The following is a 19,876-nucleotide window of genomic DNA, read 5'->3' as shown; positions in this document are numbered from 1 at the left end:
TTCCAAGCTTGCCAACTTTGATTTCTCTTTTCCCTTTTGCTCCCAAACACCTTAGCAAACTTCTAGAATAAATTTTTGTGTTGTGAACTTGAGGAAATATGGTGGGAATTTTTAGGGCTTCATGAGCTTGCTAAGCTCATCAATGGAGGATGGCTAGGGGAGGAGGTTCGTCCAACATGAAGAAAAAGGAAGATGAGCTGATTTTTAGTTTATTTTTGTCCCTTTTATCTCTTATAAATTGACTTGTCAAATTTAAAGTGGTGGGAAGCTTTTTAATTAGGTCATCGTATGTCATAAATCTCATTAATTTCTATTTTCTTTTCTTCTTTTTCTTTCTTCATTCTTTAACTCATTTCTAATTAAATTTTTACCAAAATTTATTTATATTTTATGTCATATGATTTATTTACTTAACTGGACAAGTCGGCCAAAAATCGTCTCTGAAGGCGAAATGACCAAAATGCCCTCCGTTTGGCTTAACGGGTCAAAATCGGTCAGATCGATTGAAAATTTTTCTAGGTATTTTCTTGGCATTCTAATGCCATGGGAACCTCAATTACCCTTCTCTGGAGTCCCATAAATTATTTTATAATTTTTCCCCCGGGTCTAGGGCTCCTCGTTGCGAGAACCGCAACTTCCTCCTGCTACCCATCGCTTGGGCACCTACTGCTTTTGCTTGGTTGTATTTTATTTCTAAAATTTTTACTAAGTGTTTCTTATTAATATTTGAGTTAATTATGGTTCTGACTTTAGTTTGAATATTTTTCCGACGCTCTAGCTGTCTGCATCGACACCGGCCACCGAATGAGGATGTACGAGTGGTTAATGGAGGGTGTTACAACGAGCTTGTGTGATTGAATTTGAAGGTAGTTGGGATACACACTTGCCTTTGATTGAGTTTGCTTATAACAACAGCTACCAATCAAGCATCGGGATGCCTCCATATGAAGCTTTGTATGGCAGGAAGTGCAGAACTCCCTTATGTTGGGATGAAGTAGGTGAAAGGAAGATGATTGGGCCAGAAATTGTCCAGCAGACAGAGGAAAAGATTAGATTGATCAGAGATAGACTTAAGGCTGCATCAGACCGTCAGAAGTCCTATGTTGATATGAAAAGAAGAGATATTGAGTATGCAGTGGGTGATAAGGTATTCCTCAAAGTTTCTCCTTGGAAGAGAATTATGAGATTTGGCAGAAAGGGGAAACTGAGTCCTCGTTTCATCGGACCATATGAGATTCTGGAAAGAGTGGGTCCTTTGGCATTACCTCTAGAGTTAGCAAGGATACACAGTGTCTTCCATGTGTCCATGTTAAGGAGGTACAGATCTTACCCATCTCATGTACTGTCAGTTGAAGAGATTGAAGTAAATCCAGACCTCTCATATGAGGAAGAACCCATAAAAATTCTGGCTTATGAGGTGAAGCAGCTGAGGAATAAACAGATACACCTGGTTAAAGTGCTGTGGAACCATCATTCAGGCCAGGAAGCTACTTGGGAACGTGAAGAGGATATAAGGAGACAGCACCCACAGCTGTTCAGAGATTAATGCCAGGTAAAATTTCGAGACGAAATTTATTTAAGGGGGGGAGAATTCTGACACCCCTAAGTTCGGTAGTGCGTTCTACTGCTCCGGTGACCAGTGCTGTCGGAACAACTAGGATGCCTAGAACCACACTTTAATAAGAGTGAGGAGACATAAAATAATGAAATACAAGAAAAGAAAACATAAGAAAAACAAAGGAAAAATCATAGCAAAGAAATGTAACCAAGTTAAGCGAGCCGGGAACCCTAGCGATGGGTGATCAGACCGAAGCTACGGCGTGGACCGTTGACTAGCTCGGATCATGGAAACCCTGGAAAACATTTTTAGGACTTAAATAGAACCTTATTGAAGAATAAATATCATTAGAAAGATCAAAGAAAAATTAAATAATTAGTACAAAGAAAAGTGAGAAATCGAAAAACAGACAAAACCCGGTGTTACAGAAAAATCGGGAACGTAACACGAATATGATGTGTTTTGAATGAATTAAATTTGTTAGTAAGCTTGTATGAAAGTGGTAGTAAGATTGAAATGCTTAAATGTGATTAAATTCAATGAATTAGTGTGGTTAGGGTTTGAGACCTAGGGTTTTGAGGCAAAAATGTGAGAAATGAGTAAATGATGTCTTTGACCTATTTTGAAGTGAAAAATGGTCATTTTTGACCAAATGAGTTGTTTTGGAATGGTTGGAATTAAAGTCAAATTCGGAGGGACTGTGGTTATGCTGCTGGCAGCATGACCAAGTCAACTTTGAAGGACTAAAAATGAAATTTTACAAGTCTAATTGGTATGACACCAATTGGGGATGAAAATAGACACTAAATGACACAATTTTTATTTAGGAACCATGCCCAAAAAGTGACCAAAACCCAGTGAACAAATTGACTCAATTCGGAAAATCTCAATCTTTCCCTGTACAAACTGACCAAATAAATAGTGTTTGTTCATTTGGTCATAACTCAAGCTAGGCAGATCAAAATGACCTGAAATTTTACCAGTGGTTAGATGAGATATAGACCTAAAACTTTCCTGAAGAACACAAGCCCAAATTCTGCCAGCAACCAAGCCATTTGGCTACCCCAAGTTGGTGACCCAAAACTGCCAGCACCAAAATTGCCCAGAAAATCTGGGTTGTGTCTAATCCGGTAGCCATGGTTCAAATGGCCATAACTTGAGCTACAAAACTTCAATTGGAGTGATTCAAAAAGGAAAATAAACTTAAGACAATAGGAAACATTTTCTATGAAGAAAGGTTTGCCAAATTCTAACAATAGAATGACTAATGGAACAGTGCAACTAGGGACACCAAAACTAAAAATTTGACAATTTTGCCTAAAGGACTTAAGCTTTGAGAAAATAACCAAAACCAACAAATTTAATGACCAAAATGTGGTATGTGGGTGAAGTTGGAGTTCCCATACCTATTAAGCCTTAAAAAGTCAACAATTTAACTTAAATAGTGCAGTGAATAGTAACACAAAACACAAAAACTTCGAGAACATCGAATTTAGCACATTAAAGCTAGGTAAAAGTGAAACTAAATTTATTTTTGGATTTATGCTAAGTTATGGTACTGAAACACTGTGAAACTGTGTGTTTCAGCTGAAAAAGGCTTGGAAGCTCTGAGAGACTGAGTCAAGGCCTAGAGTCGACTCACGTCAGGTCTGTGCACAATAATTCTTGTTTAAATATTTTATTCTCAAAAATTTAACTTCTGTGATTAATTATGTACTGTGTTGCCATTTTATGATCGCAAATATGACTTTGAAAATTGATCAGATTTCTCATAAATTATTTAAATAAATTGTTTTGAATTGATTTTGTGTTCACACTTAGCATGACAGTATCACATTATTCCTCCTCCATTTATGGGGTTGAGATCGTTTATTTTTCTCCCTCTCTGGCTTGCCAGTTGAGATTGAGATCGGATGAGTACTCATTGGCTAGCTAGCCACCTCCCTCATTGATTTTGATTAATGGGGTTGTAGATTGCTTTGTCGTGGTGTACAACACGATATTGATCAGAAATTTTATGTCATGGCTTAAGTTGTGTATGATTTTAGCAACACTGTGCTTATTAAATTATTTAACTAAATTGTGTTATTATGAGCTTTGATAATTTGTGAAATGTGATTGAGAAATATTTAAATTGCGCTTCATCAATGAATAATTTATGCATTGTATTTTTAATTTTTATTGTGCACCACTGAGTATTTTTATACTCAGCGATAGCTTATTTTGTTGTCGCAGATAAGAGCAAGGAAAAAGCAGCAGAGTGAGCTGCTATTGAATTGAGGACCATACTGATCTTTTGTACGGGTATTATTTTATACTCTTGTAGTTAATTTTGATGTAAATATTATAACGCTTTATGTATCAATGTAAAGTTGAGCAGTTGTAAAATAAATTGTACTAATATTATTTTTGGATTTCTTTCTATAAATTAATATTTGTACTTGTGAATTTCATACTTTATGCATTGTGAATGAAGTTATTAAATATTTTAAGATGATAAATTTTGATTTGGATTGTGGAATTATTTTGAAGTGAATTGAATTGAGTTGATTTGAGATTGATTGAAGGTTGGGAGTTGAGAAAATTATTAGAAGTGTTTTTTTTTAGGTATTTGAAGAACTGTTTTCTCCAATTACAAACGGAACTCTGGCAAAATTTTTATAAAATTTGCGGCAAAATTAAAATGGACAATTTTTTTTATATATTTAAACTTTGAATAAATGGTTTTTAATTCCTACCAAAATGCTCACCACTTCCAAATTGTAAGAAAATTGTTTTAAAATCCCTTATAGGGTACTTAATGAGTTATTGGTAGGCGAAATTCGGTAGTTCATTAAGTATTCTATGGGATCATGTTATGCCTTACAGAGGGGTAAGGTGTGACAACCAATCTTCTTACCAAGGTTAAATTTCAAGTTTTAATTAGGAGAACAAAGGGTATTAGGGCTAGTTTAGGGGGTTGCTCAAGCTCAAGATTGAGCTTTAATGGAGTTTGGGAGTGAGAGAGGAAAGAGATGAGAGAGATAAGAGAGGAGTGTGGGATGGCAACCTTAGGAAGAAGACCACTTTTTAAATTTCTTTTTTTTTTTAATAATTATCTCTCTTTTTTTCAAATTTTAATAATTTGACTTTATTGCATTATCTATGAGATCATAATTCGTATATATATCTTTTCTTTTCTTTTCTTTTATGTATTTTTAAATCTTTATTAATACACAATTATGCTAAAATTTCACTTTTTAATTATTAGGTTTATTGCATCATGCATGATGTCATGCATGATGTAATTAACCTTTTTCAACTTTTTCTTTTTCTCTTTTTTTTTTTATTTATTTTTCCTTAGTTCTTTAATTTAATTCTTAATCCTGAAATTTTTTTTTCTCTGATTTTATTGGACAGTTAGGTTAGGAGTCAGCTCTAGGGGTAAATTGACCAAATTGCCCCTCGCCAGTTTGATCCGATTTGCAAATAATTCAATATTTCTTCCGGATCTCTGACCTAATTATTTAACCGGCTTAACAATTCTTTTTCACAATTTTCTCTTTTCCACTGTGTTTGCAATAGTCCTAAGGACCGCAGCGTCACATTTTACGGTTCGAAATTTGGGTTTAGACTGACCTCGCAGTCACTTCCCGGGAAAGTCACCCATTATTGTGACTCCCGACTCATTTAACCTTTTATGTTTTGTTTTTCTTATTTTTTCTTTTCTATCTGGTAATCACTATTTATTTTCGATCAGGGCTTTTCTAGATGTCTTAAACATAATTCTAATCCTTTTAATTGTCTGGACCAATACCGGTCACCGGAACAGTAACATATACCAGGCTATGTAAATAGGGGTGTTACAATTCTCCCCCCCCTTAAAATAATTTTGCCCTCAAAATTGTGTCCACTATCTGTCCTCAAATAGTCATACATGTTGTTTTCTCATGTCTTTCTCACATTTCTACGTAGCTTCATAATCGGAATAATGGTTCGTAGCACTTTAACCAATACTATTTACTCATCGATTGCTTACCTCGTGTGCCAAGGATTTTTATGAGCTTCTGTCATAAGTCAGTTTCAAATTCATTTCAATTTTAGAGGTAAGCAAATCTGTGTGCTAGTGGATCCACTTTTTCTAGGACATCGTACGATCCTATGAGTGAGAACTTAGTTTCTCTTTTTTTTTATCAAATCTCTTGATGATTTGATGCAACCTTCAGTTTAGTTTAGAATATTTTAGTCTTTTTTTGCTATTGTTTTAGCCATTATTTTCCATTGTAGTCTTTTTTTCTCTCTTTTTTTTTTTTTTTTAATGACCTTGCTGGTCATATATGAATTGCTTATCTCTTTCTTAGCCATAGGTCCATAACCATTATCTTACCATCTCCATTTATGACCAAGGCCTATGTGCCATTTTGCACTATCTTGTTTGATTTTGTTTAACTTATTTCTTTCTTGATAAAATAGTTCGGGATATTGTTACAAGTCTTAAGTAAGTTATTTGCCTTTGTGGTAATTCTTCATCTAGTTTTTTTCTCATTTCTTACTGTTCTATTTGTTTCTTGTTTTTTTTTTTTTTCATTTCACAACTTAAGTTTAATTATTTTATTCCTCAATCTTATCTTCTTCTTTAACTTGAATTTCGAGTCGTAATTTAGCACCTCTTATCATCCCCAATAAATCCACTATACTTTAATATTACTTTCATTTGGTCCTCTGACCATTCTAGTCAACACTATAACTAATATTCATAACGTTTCTTTATTACATTTGCACCAACTATTCAAATTTTTACTTCTATATTTTCTTTTATCTACCAATATCCTGTAGCTTATTTTTCGCTGGTTTACGATCATTAGCCCTTTTTTTTTTTAAACCATAAACAATTCTTTAACCTTAAGAAGGGAGTTTACCGAACTCTCCTTTTTCCCATGCTATTCAAAAGTTTCGCATTAATCCTAATCTAATTCTTATGATCCGCACAATAAAATTATGCTCTTCCTAAAGAATACCTGGCCAACTAGTTCCATCGAATTACTGTTATAAGTAGAACATTATTTCTTAACTATTTTATAAGTTATAATTATCATCCATAGCATCCTGTCTCTTCCAAGGGAACAAAATCATATTTTGTGTCTTACTGTTACACAAATAGAATATTGTTCCTTACTAAACTTTGAGCAAAAGATCCATTGCCATACCAGAACAACTATAAACCCCATATCGGAGATTGGAAGTGTAACACCCCAAAGTTCGGTAGTGCGTTCTACTGCTCCGGTGACCAGTGTTGTCCGGACAGCTAGGATGCCTAGAACCACACTTCAATATGAGTGAGGAGACATAAAATAATGAAATACAAGAAAAGAAAGTACAAGAAAAACAAAGGAAAAATGATAGCAAAGAAATGTGACCAAGTTAAAGCAGTATGAAACCTAACGATGGTGATCAGACTGGAAGTCACGGCGTGGACCGTTGACTAGCCCTGGACTGCGGGGAACCCTGGAAAACATTTTTAGGACTTAAATAGAACCTTGTTGAAGAATAAATCTCATTAGAAAGATCAAAGAAAAAAATTAAATAATTAGTACAAAGAAAAGTGAGAAATCGAAAAACGGACAAAACCCGGTAATACCGAAAAATCGGGAACGTAACCCGAACAGGGGCATTATGGTCATTTGACATCCTGAAGTGTCTTTTGACCTAAATGTCCATTAAAAATAAATAATATTACACTTAGAAAATGAAATGAAAAATTAATTTGGTGGTACCTAAAGTAAATAGCTAAAATCATGGGTTAATGTGGGATTAAGTGAAAGTTTAACTTATAATATGATTTAATTTTTTAGTGGACCACTAAGGGAATTAATTAAACACATAGTGGGACATGTGTACACTTAATATGCAGCTGAAACTCCATCTTCTCCACATGAATTCAACATTGCCGTGAATGAAGGTGAGAGGAAACTCCATAGCCATTTTTCATGCAAGCTTTCTTAACTCTCCATTTTCAACTCCAATCCCTTAAGTAGCTTTATGAAAAATGGTCTACACATCACAAGGAAGATATTGATACCAATTTTGAGAAGTTTGGTGAAGGTTTAGCAAGTTACAATTAAAGGTAAGTTTGCATTTTTGAGAATTCCTTTGTTAAATTTTGTGTGCATGTTATGGGTGTTGGTTTGGTGAAGGAAAATTTTAAGTTTGAAGAGTTATTGTTGTTTTCATTTTGGACAGCCATGAGTCACGTTTTTGATGAGATATTTGTGCATATAATTGATGAGAAATAATGTTGATCATGGTGATTTAGTAACCTAGTGAGTTATTTCATGTTTATATGGTGATTTATGCACTTGGATGGGAATTGGTAAATTGTAGGGCACTTTGATGTTGAAGGACAAATTTCGGCAGCCTTGGAGACACTTGAATAAATGTGTATATTCATGGGAGTGTTGGCAGAATTGTGGCATTAAGGAATGAAGGATATGTGTATGAAATTATTGTGTAAAGTGTATGTGAAAATTAGTGGTGTTTAGGTGTGTATGTGATGGTATTGAGATATTGTAAATGTGAATTATATTTGGTGTGTTGAGAGTAATGGTAATCTGCCCAAAAGTCATGTTGATGTAATGTAGAAAATGCTTTTGGTAATGTACCAAAACAGATTGGTAAGTAAGTAAACAAATTGCAAAGGTAAATGTGTGTTTGAATTGGGATTTGAAAGACATATAGAGGGCAGTGTACATTTTAGCCTATAACTTTAAATGTGTAACCTAAATTGGTATGGAACCAATTGGAGGTGAAACTAGGCACAAAATGTGCCAACTTTCATTGAGAAACCATACCAAAATTCTCCTTGCAAAGTGACCTAAGAAAATGACCAATTCGGATTAGGTGCAATTAGGACCTGAAAAATGACCAATTGGGCAGCAGTGAGTGTTTAGGCCATAACTCACTCAAACCAGGTCCAATTGACCTGAAATTTTAACCAAGAATAGTTAAGACCCATACCTACAAGTCTTATGAAGACACCAAAGCCCAGAAATGACCATAAGTAAGTCAAAAAGCTTGCACAAGTTCGGGTCCAAAAACTGGCCGAACCAGAGTTGACCAAATTGACCTAAAATTGACCTAAATTGGTACCATTTGACCAGCAATAGTATAATGACCATAACTTGGTCTACTTAACTCGGATTGACCTGAAATTTTGCCCCGCGTGCAATAAGACCTAGATCTATAAGTTTGTAGTTTCGACCGAGACCCGAAAACCGAGGGAACTAGATCGTCCGGCTAGGTCAAACCAGTATCCTGGAATCCAGCAATTTGCATTAAAGTGCACTAAGCAAGGAAATGACTTTGGTAAAACATACCAAACCTAAAACCCTATCGAATGTGACATATTAACGACACTAAGACCTAATTTACCTAAAATGCAATGAGGGTTGGTATATTAGGTGATTAAGTGAATAATTGAGTTCAGTGCATTATTTACCAAACACCATCGATAGAGACAGTTTAATTTAGCACTGAAACACTTCAAATTGTATTTCTCAGTTAACAAGGACTCAGCAAAAGGGAAGGAAACACTGAGTCCAGATCAGGGAGACAGTCATTAGAGGTTTGTGCACAACTAGTTTTTAACTGATTTTGTTTTGAATATTTCATATGATTAAATGATATATTTTTATTATGAATTATGTTTAACAAGCATTGGATTTAATTCAATGATTATTGAAATTGTTATAGTAAGTATGAATTTATCTTTGTGAAATGGTATTTCCACAAGTATTAAGCATTGTTATGGATTGAATAAATTATGTTTTGGAAAATTGTGATAGAACATGTTTTGAATTGTGATGGTAATTTTCATGGAAAAATGCAAATGTATGATTTGAATTGTGATGAGCATAAAAATTATTGGATGTTGGAATTGATTTTGAATCGAATTTTATTGTGATTTATGCTCACTAAAAGGATTGTGATATTGTTTTATATCTCACTATAGATGCTTGACTAGGTGATAACTCGTCTCTCTCATTTGTTGAGAAGACAATGGAGTTAGTTGTGTTTTGATTACCATGGTACGTGCACAGGCTTAGATTTTCCTCTGATTTGAGGTTAGATCTAAGTTTATTTTATCGTTATGGCCCTTGTGGAAGATGCATTATTGTGATGGTACTGTGCACGATGATTCGACCTCCCCGACCATAGGGAGTTAGAATCAGATTCGACCTCCCCGACCATAGGGAGTTAGAATCACATCGAATATGGCCCTTTCGGATTAGTCTTGCATAGTTAGTGAGATAAAGATTGATTTTTGAGATACATAATGACTTTTGAGATACAGTATGATTTTTGAGATACATAATGACTTTTGAGATACAGTATGATTTTTGAGATACATAATGACTTTTGAGATACAGTATGATTTTTGAGTTACATAATGATTTTTTAGATACATAATGGCTTTTGAATGGTAAGAAAGTGTGATTTCAATTATGGTTTATGTATAATTGATTTTGTTGGAATTACTTAAATGGATATTCATGATTTGATAAATTGAATGTTGTGATCAAAGCCATTTAGACAAATGATTTATATTATTGGCAAATGAATATTTTGAATTGTGGAATTTGATGAGTATTCAGATTTCCAAATTATTTACTGTAAATTTTGTCAATGTATATTGTACTATGTTTTAAATTATAGTTGTGCACCACTGAGTTCACCACTCAGCGATAGCTTTGTATCTTTGTCATGGTAAGAAGAGCATAGAGCAGTAAGTAAATTTCCTTGAAGATATATTCAGATCAGCTCCAGGTATATCATAGGTATACCCATGTACATAGGTTTTGATGTAAGCATGTAATAATATGTATGTAAATTATTTGAGCAGTTGTATATAAAACTCTTGTAAAATATTTTCGTATGTAATCAAATGTAAATTATTGTAAATGTAAATTTGGGATTTCAATTATCTGAATAGTTTGTAATATAAATTTTGAGTCTTGAAATGAATGAGATATTTCTTTATGATGGGATTAGTTTGAAAATGAATTGATTGTGTATTGAGAATTGAATTGTGAATTGAATTGAAGTTACTGAAGTTGTATTTGAGAAAACATATTGGGAGCATTTTTCTTGTGCAGGATTGAAGAACTGTTTTCTCAAAATACAGCCGGCACTTTGCCGAAATTTTGAAAAAAATTTTATAACACCAGATTTTAATCGATGATTTAAATTGCACGAAATTGTTTTAAAATCCCTTGTAGTATATCTAATGGGTTATCGGTAGGCGAAGTACGGTAATTCATTAGGTGTACTACGGGATCATGTTACATCTTACAGAGGAGTAGGGTGTGACAGGAAGACTTAGCCCTATAGGTGTTATTTTTAAATTTTGACTATACTGAAATCTCTAGTCCCATAACAGTTCCTTATGTACTATAATTCGTGCTTGGCAATGGAGTCTTTAACTCTCACTACCTTACAACCATAATATTTTGATATTCTAATTATATAGGTTTAAATCCCGAATTAGGATTTTCAAACTCAGTTTTAGTAATAAAACTCTATTCTGGTATATTTGTACTAGAGCAAAAGTCATTTATAACTATTCTTATCCTTATGTACTATTGGGTAGTACGTAGCTCTACACAATAAATCTCAAGTCAGTACTGTAATCTGCAACTTACAGCACAAACATCAAGAATATTGCATAGTTACTATGATACATCCCAATAGATCAAACTTTCCTATATCTTATTTCTTTCAAATCCACTAATATCATAAACTTATTTTGATTATAGTACCTACTTACATCTATCAGCTGTAATACCCTTACCTGCATGTAAGGTAGCTATATTACTATAACTTAGTTTTAGGTCCTCTTGCCTTACCTAATTAGGCTTACTAATTAACTTTATAATTTATCATAGTCTAGGAAATGTCTCTCACTAGAAACTTTTCCAAAATTAATTCCAATCACGCTTATTATTATAATTCTTATCCTAAAAGACTAATCACTTTGTCTCCATGCAAGGGAATAGTAGTAAAACATATAATTTTAGCATTAGCATATAAATAAGTAGAGCCGAAATCAAATAGTACATAATTATTCCTTTCACAAGTTAAGAACATACTGGCAACTACATCTGAAGTCTTTGTTTTTTTCCCTCGATGCATGGCGTTCCCTCTTTCTAGTATATTCCTCTGCTCAGGTTAGTCCATTGTGCTAGGATTACTCGAAGTGTTATCTCTACTTCTACCTCTGCCTCTACTAACTATTAATGAGCCTCTAAAATCAGAACCTTGGACTGGTTCCTTTGGTGTAGTATGTAGCATAAATCAACGTGCGCTAGTACAATCTCGGGCTAAATGTCTAATTCCACCACAATTGTAGTAGGCTCTAGTGACCCTATAGCAAATACCCCTATGTAATTTTCCACAAACGTCACAGATATGGATAGGGTAGGAACTTCTGGTTCTTTGATGAATGGTTCTTGATTGCTTCTTCCCTGAAGATCTGCCTCTGTCATACTTAGGGACTTGGGGTCCCTCAAAATCTTTTCTCTTTCCCAAATTACTACTCGAACTTTGATCGATAGATTTTCCACTTTTTTCTTTTTCATGCTGCTCTTGAGGGGTTGGGTTTGCACTTGGGTCTGGGCTAACAGATTATTAGCCATTTGCTGAAAGAACATGGCCATCTGCTGAGCCATTAGTGCAGTAATTTGCATAGGAGGGACTGGTGCAGCTGGACCTCCAACGCTCTGCGGAACGAGGGCCTCTCCTTGAATGTCAACTGTATCAGATTGCTCTACCGTTTTATCCCCCTTGTCCATATCCATTCATAGGATTTTTTTTGCAGCTTTGATCTTGTGGAGCTTCAGCTGAAAGACTTCTTTTGGCACTGATGTTTCTCTCCTCAAGACGGTTGGATTTCTTTCCTTCAAAACTCCTCAAAAGTACTGTCAAAAGATAAAAGAGGGAGCGAGCCGGCCCAACCAACAAAACAAAAAAACCAATGCTTTTTTTGATGTTTTCTTTTCTATTTATAGCCATTGCTCTAGGGTTAGGTCATATGTGAGTCCGAAAGGCTTTAGGAGTCTCGTTTGGATTAGGAAACAAGAGCAGGAATTTGAATCAAAAGCTCGCTGGTGCATAGTACACGGCCCTTGTGTCACTACACGGGTCTCGGCATGTCGGGCCGTGTTGTCACACCCTACTCCTCGTAAGATGTAACATGCTCCTGTAGTACACTTAATGAATTACCGTACTTCGCCTACCGTTAACCCATTAAATATACTACAAGGGATTTTAAAACAATTTTTGTTCATTTTTAAATTGGTGGGTAAAATTGTTTTCAGCTATTAAAAACCTTTATTTAAAGTCCAAACATAAATCTAATTTTTAGATATTTAAAATCACCGCAATTTCAACAGAAATTTCAGCAGAGTGCCGTCTGTATTTTGAGAAAACAGTTCTTCAAAACCTGAAAACAAAGACACTCCCAATATTTTTCTCAATCACAACTCCATTATTCAATCTCATTTCACAAATCAATACAAGCAACTCAGAACACTATTTAAATTAAATCAAATATTGAAACATCTCATTAAGGTAACAAAATTAATATTTACATTCATGGGATCATTAAAAATTTAGTAGTGCAAAACTTTATAAATACATAAAATCTCAAGATAACCTTATAATAATTTGTATTTGATTACAATCCAAAAATATATTATAAAGAGTTGGTACAACTGCTCAAAAGAAATTTCATACATATAATTACAGAATTACATCAAAATCTAAAGTACAAGGGTATACCTATGATATACCCGAAGATAGTCTCACTACGTCTTTCTATAATCTTGCTCAGCTGCTTTATATTTTCTTTCACCTGCGACAGCATACAAAGCTATCGCTGAGTGGGGAACTCAATGGTGCACAAACTAATAATTTAAAACTTAATACAAGTTATATTTGACAATTCATAACAAATAAAATTTAAAATTTCTAAATTCTTCAAAATTCATAACATTTAGAAATCAATATTTTTATTCATGCAAATTATTCATCTGAATAACATTTTGATCGAATAGTAATTATTTATCTACATTTCTTTTAAATCTCGAAATAATACAAAAATATTTTGAATCACTGACAAATTATTTATTTCAACCACAATTTATCAAACTATGCATAATTTAAAGGGCGTTGCCAACAATTCACACAGTTGAACCCATGACCCAAAATTCAAATAGATGCCGTGTTGTACACCATGACATTTCAAACTCTCCAAATAACTGAGGCTAAAAGGGAGGAACAAAGATTAGCTAGTATATATGAGTACTCATTCAAACTCTTCCCCAACTGGTAAGCCAGAGAAGAAGGAACTCACCCCATCTAGTGGAGAAGATATCTAACTAGACAAGCTAATGAGAATTCACAACATATATTATCATGTTAACTGTGGTTTCAAATCATATTCAAAACAATTTCTATTTACCAAGTGTTTACAAACTATTAACATATTGAATCTTCATAAATTCATGCTCAATTTGGCAACACATCAAACTTAAAATTTACAATCCTCAAAACCAAGCAGTAAATCCTTGAATGCATGATAAAATTTATATTTAAATTATACAATTTCATTCAATAAGTTAAAATTCTCAACACAACAAAATCATAAGTCATAAAATAAACTTGTTCAAATCAATTTAGAAGTGAAAAGTAACAAAATAGTTGGTTGTGCATAAACCTTATACGAGTCGCCTCTTGGCCTTGACTCGATGCCTCGGGTTCTTTCCTGGTATTCTTTTCAACTGAAACACACAATTTTACAATGTTTCAGTATCACAACTTATCATAAGTCCAAAAATAAATTCAAATCTACTTATACCTAGCTTTAATATGCTAAACTTGACGTTCTTTAAAATTTATATTTTGGGGTTACTATTCACGATACTATTCAAGTCAATTTGTTGACTTTCTAATGCTTAATAGGTATGAAAATTCTAATTTCACCAGCATACCATATTTTGGTTACCTAATTTGTTGGTTTTGGTTCTTTTCTCAAATTTTAAGTCTTTTAGGCAAATTTTGAAAATTTTAGTTTTGGTGTCCTGTCTTGCACTGTTCCATTGGTCATATTACTGTTAGAATTTGGCTAAGTTTTCTTCATAGAAATTGTTCCTTATTGTCTTAACTTTATTTACCTTTTTGAATCACTCCATTTGGAGTTTTTTAGCTCAAGTTATAGCCATTTGAATATGGCTAGCCAGATTGGTCTAACCCAGATTTTCTGGGCACCAACTTAGTTCTGGCAATTTTAGGTTACTAACTTTGGGTGGCTAAATGACTTAGTTAAGGCATAATTTGGACTTGTGTTCTTCATGAAAGTTGTAGGGCTATGTCTCAAATTTCTACTGGTAAACTTTCAGGTCATTTGGACCTGCCTAGCCCAAGTTATGGCCAAATAAACAAACACTATTCATTTAGTCATTTTTATACAGGTCAGATTGCCTAATCCGGATTTAGCCAATTTGTTCACTAAGTTATGGTCACTTTCTGGGCATGATTCCTAAATGAAAAATGTGCCATTTTGTGTCTAGTTTCATTCCCAATTAGCCTCACACCAATTGGGTTAGTAAATTTTCAGTTTTGATCCCTGAAAAGAACCCCGGTCATGCTGCCTATAGAATGACCATAAGCAATCTGAATTTCAACCTAATTTTAACACTTCCTGCACACCACAATTGGTCATACATGACCATTTTTCAACTCAAGCAAGGTCAACCACATCATTTGGCTAATTCTCACATTTTTTCTCTCAAAACCCTAGGTGCTAAAACCCTAATTTATAAAATTCAAACCTAATACATTCTCAACATTTATCCATTGTTTACACACATAATTCAACCTAAACAACCATTCAAATGCATCAAATTCATTCATTCTCAACCCTGCATACTGCTTGCCAAATTTTATATATAGTCCACATACTTGATTTATTTCAATAGTTTATCAATTTCTAGTGTAATTTTATACAATTCTAACTTAAGGGAAGTGCCTAAGCATGATCATGAGAAAGAGTGAAAGAATTCTTACTAACCTCTTATAGTTTTTCAAATCTTCACTTTTCTACTTCCCTTTTTAAATTCTTCCTTCACTAATCTTCTTACCAAGGTTAAATTTCAAGTTTTAATTAGGATAACTAAGGGTTTTAGGGCTAGTTTAGGGGGTTGCTCAAGCTCAAGATTGAGCTTTAATGGAGTTTGGGAGTGAGAGAGGAAAGAGATGAGAGAGATAAGAGAGGTGTGTGGGACGGCAACCTTAGGAAGAAAACCACTTTTATTTTTTTTTTTTTTAATAATTATCTCTTTTTTTTTATTTTTAATAATTTGACTTTATTACATTATCTATGACATCATAAGTCCTATCTATATCTTTTCTTTTCTTTTCTTTTATGTATTTTTAAATCTTTATTAATACGCAATTATCCTAAAATTTCACTTTTTAATTATTAGGTTTGTTGCATCATGCATGATGTCATGCATGATGTAATTAACCTTTTTCAACTTTTTCTTTTTCCTCTTTTTTTTTTTCATTTATTTTTCCTTAGTTCTTTAATTTAATTCTTAATCTCGAAATTTTCTTTTCTCTGATTTTATTAGACAGTTAAGTCAGGAGTCAGCTGTAGGGGTAAATTGATCCGATTTGCATATAATTTAATATTTCTTTCGGATTCTTGACCTAATTGTTTGACCTGCTTTACAATTGTTTTTTGTGATTTTCTCTTTTCCACTGTGTTCACAATAGTCCTAAGGACCGCAATGTCACATTTTACGGTTCGAAATTTAGGTTTAGACTAACCTCGCAGTCACTTCCCGGGAAGGTCACCCATCACTGTGACTCCCGGCTCATTTAACCTTTTATGTTCTATTTTTCTTATTTTTACTTTTCTATCTGGTAATCACTATTTTTTTTCGATCAAGGCTTTTCTAGGTGTCTTAAACATAGTTCTAATCCTTTTAATTCTCCGGACTGATACCGATCACCGGAATAGTAACATATACCAGGCTATGCAAATAGGGGTGTTACACGTGTAACTTGCTGGAGGAGAATTGCGGAATCTTACATTGGCACAGAAACTTACACGAGTCTGCGCCAACTACACGGGCCTGATTACACGGGCTGTGTACTATTGTTCCCATAAGGTTCTTCAAGCTTACGTCTGCAGAGACTTACATGGGTCCCTGCTGATTTACACAGGTCTAATTACATGACCCATGTACTTCTGCTTCTCCATTGATTCTCTTGGCTTTCTTCTGGCAGAGAGTTACACAGGTCTAGGGCTTGGTTTACACGACCCATGTACTTTGTATCAACAGTAATTCTCTATCTCTTGACTTCTCCAAATTTTCCTTTGCACTCCCATACTATGGGGCTTCACCCAAATACCTGAAAATGATGCAGAAAATATGGAATTAAGGGCTTGATAATAGAAATTACAAAAACTAATAAAATTAACTATTATGCATGAAAATACTTACCTAAATGCTATGAAATAGTATACAAATGTGCTTAAAAACATCTATACAATTCAAGTGTATCAAATGCCCCCAAACTCAAACTTTTGCTTGTCCTCAAGAAAAACAAAGCTCTATTTTAAAACACATTTCAGGTGATACTTAGGAATATAACCAATAATTTAATAAGCATAGAATTGAACTCCTCCAACCTTCATATCAATTTCTCTCCTTCAAGGCATAAGGGTTCTAATAGCTATTTGTTTAGAACTTCACCTCCTGTCATGATGCTTCAACTAATTATTCCTCTTTGCAAGGCCATTAATAAGTCACAAATAACCTATTTTATTGGGATAGATTTGAGAAATACTTACTTCCCCAAATTTGCCTCTTTTGTGAGTAATTGTGATGAAGTAATTCAATTCCAACTCCATAAGCATATCTCAATTTTCTATCTCCACTAATATAGCATGCACTTTTCAAAAGATCAAAAGGTCTTTAAAAGGGTTGTAATGAGGCTAAGGGATAATGACTTGGTTGCCAATGAAAGGTTTTTTTAGGGAATGCAAATATGAGGATAACATGGATGCATAAAATCCAAGTATACTAAGTTCATTCTACTGATTTTGTATGGAGAGGAAGGGCTTTTGTTTTTTTTTTTTTTTTATAGTGCCAAGCACGCTTCCATGATACTGATCTTGGGACTTCTATTCTTTTCTCTCTTTTTTTTTCTTTTTATGTCCCTTTTGTCCTCTCCGCCAAACTCATTGCTTTTGTTGGGTTGGAAAGGCAAGTTTTTCTTTGATTTCAATTGCACACTTGCACTCTTTCTTGAGTTCTATATCCTCTCTTCATTTTCTTATGCATATTGCTTCCTCAAAAGGGTATGGTAGGTGTCTAGGCTAGGGGCTAGGTAAATAACATGGGTAAGCAATAAATTCTAAGAGTTAAACATAGGCTTTAAGTTAGGTACAAGGGATATATATTTTAATTAGGGGTGGCTAAGACTTAGTGAGGCTATATCAAAGAATGCCTTAATAATTTCTTCATCTAGCATATGCTAGGATTTCGCCTTGATAGGTCTAAGAGATATGTTCTAGAGCTATTGAGGCAAATTTTAGGTTCACTTGTATTTCAAAAATTGTTCTCCTAATTTTACAAGTTCAATGTGATAAATTAATAGTTGTGAAGAGGCTTAACTGGTCTAGTTCCATTAGAGAGATTAGTTTCTTCATAAACCACATGTTAGAATCCTTTTTTGCATATATAGATATGTTCATTCCTTTATCCCGCGGAGTCCAATTATTAGCTTAATAGAATTTGGTTATAGTGCTAAGTTTCACAATTTAAAGTCTAAAATTTTGATACACAATAATAATGTAGCTAAATTTAAACAATGTAATGATGTGCATGTAATGATATGCAAATGCAATTGTATGCAATGCACTTGTATCCCCCCCCCCCCCCCCCAAACTCAAACCAGACATTGTCTTTAATGTTAACATAATATACAAAGTTAGAGAAAACGTACAAAAATTATTAGAAAGCATATTATTTATTAAGCATGAAAAATTTTTGGACATAAAGCAAATAAAAGAGACCTATGATTACAGTTTAGGACTAATGCTTGTAAGATATTACAATAAAGATCCTATCCTATAGTCCTAGGTCTAAAAGGTCTCTGATGATGATGATGGTGATGCTGGTGATACTGGTGATGCTTCCTCCTCATCTTGCTTCTTCATTAGCGTGTCTAATTTGTTATGTGCTTCCTGGAGGTTGTCCTCAATAGCTCGTATCCTATTGTTGATTGTGGTCTCCATGCGCTGTAGGTATGCGAGTACCAGATCTATCGGTGGTGGTGTGTATGGAGGCACTCGAGAGGGGGACTCCTGTAACATTGGCTCTTAGCCTTCTTCTTGAGGTTGTGAAGTCTCGCCAGGCCTTTCTCTTACTTCGTCACTCCGAGGGATGGCGTTTCCTTCGGCATCCAGCAGGTAGCATGTGTTTCCCACCTTCTTACATATCCCCATGGATATGCAGATAGTTTGATTTATTCTTGATGTTCTAGTGATGAAGCGCAGCCTGTGATGTCCTGGAATGAAGCTGAAGTGGAGGGCAATAGTTGTGACAAGGCCACCAAGCATGATGTGCCTGGTAGACTGTTGACAGAGGCATCGAAGATGGTTACACGAAAAGAAGTCGGTGCTGTAGTGCTATCCAGTTACCATACACCACAAGAAGAAGAGCTCGCTGGCATTGACAATGCCAAGGCTATCGCCACAGCCCATGATGGTGTGGGCGGAGAACTAATGCATATACCGCAGGGCTGGACTAGTGATGCCCATGGATTTAGACTTGCTGGAGTTATAGGGCTCTGTGTTGGGGTAATGGAACTCCAGAAGTTGATGTTATTGTAGAGCATGTGGTTCCTAGGGATCTCCTAGTGGCCTGCACTGTCAAAGCTAAAGATGGCATTGAACTCATCTATGTTTTCCACCCAGTCGACACCGAGGAGGCAAAATTCAATCCTGCCCCTATCCTCCCTATCGGTAGGCCATAAGGTGGCCTTGAAACTGCCCAAAAATTCCAGCCTGGTGTCCTTGTATGCTGGAAATTAGAGTTGGGTGAACCTTGTCCACCCGATGCTATCCAGTAGCCCATTGATTTCATCCTGTAGCCCGATTTGCTCCAATAGCAAAAAATCCATGTATTTGGTGGAGCTTATTTTCTGGGCGTGAAGTCGGGTGCACATTGCCTTGTGGGCATCATCACGAAATCCCCATGGAATGGAGAT

This window comes from Hevea brasiliensis, chromosome 6 (assembly GCF_030052815.1).
Source record: "Hevea brasiliensis isolate MT/VB/25A 57/8 chromosome 6, ASM3005281v1, whole genome shotgun sequence".
Lineage (NCBI taxonomy): Eukaryota > Viridiplantae > Streptophyta > Magnoliopsida > Malpighiales > Euphorbiaceae > Hevea > Hevea brasiliensis.
The sequence above is the reverse complement of the archived record's forward strand: the minus strand, read 5'-3'. Positions refer to the sequence as shown.